This window comes from Perca fluviatilis, chromosome 1, assembly GCF_010015445.1.
Source record: "Perca fluviatilis chromosome 1, GENO_Pfluv_1.0, whole genome shotgun sequence".
Lineage (NCBI taxonomy): Eukaryota > Metazoa > Chordata > Actinopteri > Perciformes > Percidae > Perca > Perca fluviatilis.
In genome coordinates this window covers 397,768-403,767 of record NC_053112.1, presented here as the reverse complement: position 1 = coordinate 403,767, position 6,000 = coordinate 397,768, and the positions used below count along the sequence as shown (strand labels likewise).

Genomic DNA, 6,000 nt, shown 5'->3' with positions numbered 1-6,000 from the left:
CGCACACACAGTTGTCTGATGAACGTTTATTCCCCTCCTTGCGCGATAACCTACGTAACGCATAATCTGTGACGTATATGCCGCGCTCGGCAACAAACACGTCGACCGCAATGTCAGCTGTGATCACGAAAAAAACTTCAGACAACAAGGCCCGAACAGAAGAAATGCTGAATGTTAAAATACTGGGACTCAAACTCAGAGACTCGGGAGCACTTGTGTCTGTTTGTTTTCGTCAGACATGTAGGCAAGTGGAGAGAGAGGAAAAATACTGTTGGAACACTTTTGATTTTGATCATTTTTTTAAAATTTTAAATCAAAACTGTGACACTCCTAATTCAGTGAGATTTACCAGTTTTAAGTCGGAGGATTTAGATGCAGCTGTGTTTAATGTGTATAATAAACTGTAAGATGATCGATCACACAGTCGGTTTCTGGTCATTTTAACAGAACTGGTGCAGTAAGTGAAAGCTGAGTCATAGAGACAGTTTGTGGTGCTGAATCAAAGCCAAGTCTGTTATTAAAAGAACGGTTACAATTTCAAGTTTTGGTTTCGTTTAAATGTTTTTGTGGCAATTTATAAGTTTTTTCCCGATATTTTTGCTGCTTTTTTTTAGGCCTTTATTAGATAGGACCAGGGGCGTCGGACTGGGGGGAAAAAGGGGACCGAGTACCCAGATGCTTTTAAGTTTTTGCCGCTTTTTTCGAATTTTTAACAATTTTCTTTATTTTAGGAGTTGTTTTTTTTTGACGTTGCTAGCTGATGCTAGCGATTTCTAGTCGGCGATATATTTTGGGGTTCATTTATTAAACATAACCTGTAGTAGTACACAATCGTAAGTGTATTGCTTTAATTACAATGTGCGGAATTACTTTACGTTGCCTATTTATTTCTATTTCTCGCCGTTAATCACCGGTGTCTGTACAGCATCAACAGGGGGCGCCATTGTTGTTCATGTGTGTGTGTGTGACTTCAAAAACTGTAACTGGGAGTACAACCATCTGGTACCAGTGCACAGGGAGTAAGTTACGGGTTTGACTGCCGTTCCAGGGCGCTTTCACAGGAAGAAGGTGTGGTGAATCAAATCGGTGCATAAACTCCAGTACTCTCTGATACAGATACCAGCATTTTAGGCGTTATTGGAGGCTTTTCAGATACTGGTATTGGCGCTCGATGGTGTTTTTTTGCCCCCAACGGATCCTTCCAGGCAGTGCTGTGACTGTTAACTTCAAGGCACCTAACCCTAACCAGTGCCTAATCCAGGCAGCGCTGCCTGGAAGGAGCTGTTGGGGGCAAAAAACCCCGATAAACGGTATCGGCATCAGAACATCTCTTGTCTCAACGTCTGGTTTATATGATGACTCTTTTTAAGTTGTCTTTCCTTTTTATTTTGGATGAAAACTGACTCGTATCAGTGACGGAAACTAAATGATCACTGCTCTAGTCTTCGTTGTAAAAAACACAAAAACGAAACGTTTATGTGTGTGTGACGTCAAAAACTGTAACTGTGGAGCACAACCATCTGGTACCAGTTCACGGGGGAGTAAGTTACAGGTTTGACTGTCGTTCCAGGGCGCTTTCACGGGCTAGAAGGTGGTGAAAACACGAGTTACGGGCTGCCTGGAACGCAGCATGAGTTATGTATCAGATCGGTGCATAAACTCCAGTACTCTCTGATACCGATACCAGCATTTTAGGTGTTATCAGAGGCTTGTCAGATACCGGTATCGGCATCAGAATATCTCTTGTCTCAACGTCTGGTTTATATGATGAGTCTTTAAAAAATAAAAACACACAACAGGTTTTTTTAAGTTGTCTTTCCTTTTTATTTTGGATGAAAACACAGACTCGTATCAGTGACGGAAACTAAATGATCACTGCTCAAGTCTTCATTGTAAAAAACACAAAAACGATACGATGCTCACATGAGAAGTACAAACACTTTGGTCTGCACACATCTTCACAGTAATAGTCATCGTCATCAGGTAGATCTCAGGAAACGTCAGCACCATTAAAAACGTATCGTCTGCATATAAGGAAATTATTTACAAGTTCATATAAAAAATACACTGTGAGTGGTAGCACAAACAAGAGGATCGTAGTGGTGAGAAACATCCAAAAACACTGAGCAAACATGTCAGTTTTAGGGGAAAGAAATGTTCTTTTCTCATATAGGATTGCTAAAATATAGAATAATGTTCAGATTGGTAGTTTTATTTGACCAATGAACAACTTCTAGTTTAATTTAAACATTTTTTTAAGCTTTATTTATCTCTAGCGTGTCTGTTATTCACCTTATTACAAGTTAGACAAGAAGAACATGTCTGACAGTTTTATATCTAATTACAGTTTGATATATATATATCATATAAAGTAAGATTTCTCAGGTAATCTTTCTTTCAGGTCAGTGTTTAAAGGACAATTCTGGCGCAAAATGACCCTAGGGGGTTAATAACGTGTACTGATTCGCCCGTTCTCTGGGATCTGTTTTCATGCTAATCGAATGTGTCGCTAGCTTGAAACTAGCTAGCGCAGACCGGTGATTAGTTTGTAATGCTAGCTTTCGGGGCACAGGGTAAATTACTATTTTACACCACGAAAAAGGCTAAAAATATCACCACACTTCCACAGTAGCACGAGGGTCCCTGCATGTAAACAGAAGCATTGAGAACTTTTTAGGCGTTCTGCGTTCGACTGGTAATAATGGTGAAGATGGCGCCCGCCTGTATACGCTAACGCTACAGTCTTTATAATCTATCTTTTTAATAAACTGTCTGTGCACTTCCAAAAGTTCTCAATGCTTGTGTTTACATGTAGGGACCCTCATAATGCTACCGTGGAAGTGTGGTGCTATTTTGAACCTCGTTAGTGGTGTAGAAATAGAGATTTACCCTCTGCCCTGAAAGCTACCGGTCTGCGCTAGCTTGTTTAAAGCTAGCGACACATTGGATTAGCCTGAAAACATGTCCCAGAGAACGGTCGACTCGGTACACATCTGTTATTACCCCCTATAGGGTCATTTTGCGCTGGATTTGTCCTTTTTAAAAGGTCTTGTCTTTTTCAGAAACCTTTTCAAGGCCCTCAGAATCCTTCCCTGGAGTATTTGATCATCCCAAAAAGACCGAGTTATATCTGATTGTTTCTCGCAGTTATCTTTCAGACCACATTTATAAGAAATACGATATAAAAACACACGTACAGTACGGTTTCAGTTGATTATCTGGTATCAGTAAAAAGCGTTTTTTAAGTTCACCTGCTGTCTTTAAAAAAAATATTAAAAAAAACTCCCTGTACGTTAGATTTAGAGGCACTTTGTAATCGGGAGAACAAACCGATCAGAAACCGATCATCATCTCCTCAAGTCTGACATCGTTAAAAACAAGCCTCCGAGGGCCCGAGACAAACCCACGTAAAAACTCTTACAAGGATCGTACAAATGTTCAATTCAAGTAGGATCTGGAGTTAACCCTGCTGTTGTCTTCGGGGTCTAATCTGACCCATTTTCTATTTCTAAAAGTTTCTATATCAGAAATCTGGGTTTCTATCAACCAAATTGTCCAAAACAAACCTGGACAGTAGGGCTGGGAATCACCAGAGGCCTCACGATACGATATCATCACGATACTTGCGTTACGATACCATATTATTGCGATTTAAAAAAAATATTGCAATATACTGCGATGTATTAGCTTTTTTTCAACTTCAAATTTTTCCCAATTTCAAATGATGTCCCCAAAAGGAAACTTTGTCAACGTCTGTTTTATCGAAAAAAAAGATTCTTTTCTGTTTGTTCATCTCACTTCAATTTTAAATATTGCAGTATGGGGATTGTCAATCAGACAGACTGACCAACACATATATCATAAAAGATCCATACTTGGCGTCTGTGTATCGACACAGTATTGCCACGAAAATGGCTTCAACAGAGTTTATAAAAGAAACAGAAAAAAGTTTTAAAAAAATGATGGAAAAAGCTTCAAAAATGTGGGGAAAAAAATACTACAAAAACGTCCAAATAAAAAGCGCAGAAAACTCGGCAAACATCGGAAAAAAGTGTCAAAAAAAATCAAATAAAGAAGTTTGCATTTAAATTTGGACCCAGAAAAAGTCAAAGTTGCATTGGTCTACGGGAAGACAACATAAGGGTTAAGTGTGTTTTAGTTTGTGGTTCCCCAGGTGGGGTCACACGTCACGGGGTCGTCTCCACGCAGCGGGCGCCATCGGCGCCGGCCGGGCAGCGGCAGGAGAAGCCGCCGAGCCGCGGCAGACACAGGTGAGAGCAGCCGGCGTTGTCAGAGCAGTAGTTGTAAACTAATGGAGGGAGAGAGAGAGAGAGAGGGGGGGAGGGAGAGGGAGGGAAGGAGAGAGAGAGAGAGAGAGAGGGAGAGGGAGGGAAGGAGGGAGAGAGAGAGAGAGGGAGAGGGGGAGAGATTATTTACATGGAGTCTGGTGGAGATATGCTGGCTCTATACACGCTAAAAGTCCTGATTATTTACATGGAGTCTGGTGGAGATATGCTGGCTCTATACACGCTAAAAGTCCTGATTATTTACATGGAGTCTGGTGGAGATATGCTGGCTCTATACACGCTAAAAGTCCTGATTATTTACATGGAGTCTGGTGGAGATATGCTGGCTCTATACACGCTAAAAGTCCTGATTATTTAGATGGAGTCTGGTGGAGATATGCTGGCTCTGTACACGCTAAAAGTCCTGATTATTTACATGGAGTCTGGTGTAGTTTGGTGATGGTGATTTCGGGGCTGTTTCATGTTAAACTAAAAGGATCTTACTCTTTAACTAAAAGGTCTATCTCTGTAGGGATCCATCCCATAATGTTGTCAGACACTTAGAATAATAATCTGAGGCAAAAACAGAACTTTTACTGGGCAAAAATTGAAAGTTGAACGTTACATTGCAGCTTGTTTCTCTCTCTTAATACTGGCCCAATTTATGAAAACATGTTGCTCCCCATCGGTCACTTACACACGAAAACCTGAGAAAAAGTCACCCTTTAACAAATCGGACCGACTGTAACAACATTACAGAGGGAGATGTGATCACGAAAACACGTTGCCAAGTAAAACACAAAGTGTCCAGCAAGGCTGCGCGTTTGCACAACAGGTTTATCTCCATCCTATCATTACTAGGGGAAACAGTTGTACATTTTTGCTCCCCAACTTGCACATTAAGTTTATCTATATCTGTTGAATCAGTTGTACATTTTATTTCCAAATTGTATATATTTTAAATATTGCTCGTGTAGTATTCAATTATTATTTAATGTATATTGTTTCCTATGATTTAATGTATACTCTGTATGTGTGTCTGATATTTTGCTGCTGCAACACCGTTATTTCCCATTTTTTTGGGGAATAATAAAAATCTATCTATCTATCTATCTATCTATCTATCTATCTATCTATCTATCTCTTTCTTTCTTTAGGAAGCGGCTCAACAGTCTGGGTGAAAGCCCTCACTGTTGCAGAGAGTCCAGCAGGTTGGACTCTCGGGCTCTGCCGGCTGGACAGCTCGGGGCCCGGGGCCAGCTGTGAGTCCTCACGTCCACAGCTGGCTTCCGGCCTGAGGTCACTTCACGCACAGTTCCCACGCTTATATCCCCCCCCCCCCCTCCCACATGTTATATACATCTGGAATCAGTTAGCTCTGGTCACAGAGGACAGCTGTCCTCCCTGTGCGTTACACTGCTCTGATCAGAGCTGCTCTCAGGCTACATCTACTCCGCTGCATTTTGGTTTTTTTAAGCGTTTGACTTTTGAGCCAAAAGTGATCTCTGTGCACCACGTGTTTTTAGCTGCAGTAGAATATCTAATCTCTGTTTAAACTATAACATGCCCAGACCTCATGATGAGGGGGACTCCAGAGCAGGGGGAATGAGAGGTGGAAACGTAGCAGAGTAAATGTAGCCTGAGTTATATAGTGCGTTCCATTTACCTGGGAATGACAGATTTTCACTGCCAGGTTAGCCATGGTTAGGGTTGG

The 6,000-nt window shown here is 41.2% G+C and overlaps 1 pseudogene; it reads right to left on the bottom strand.

Moving 5' to 3' along the window:
- Positions 1 to 3,973: 3,973 nt before the first annotated feature.
- Positions 3,974 to 6,000, bottom strand: part of LOC120560403 — a 69,728-nt pseudogene continuing 67,701 nt past the window's right edge.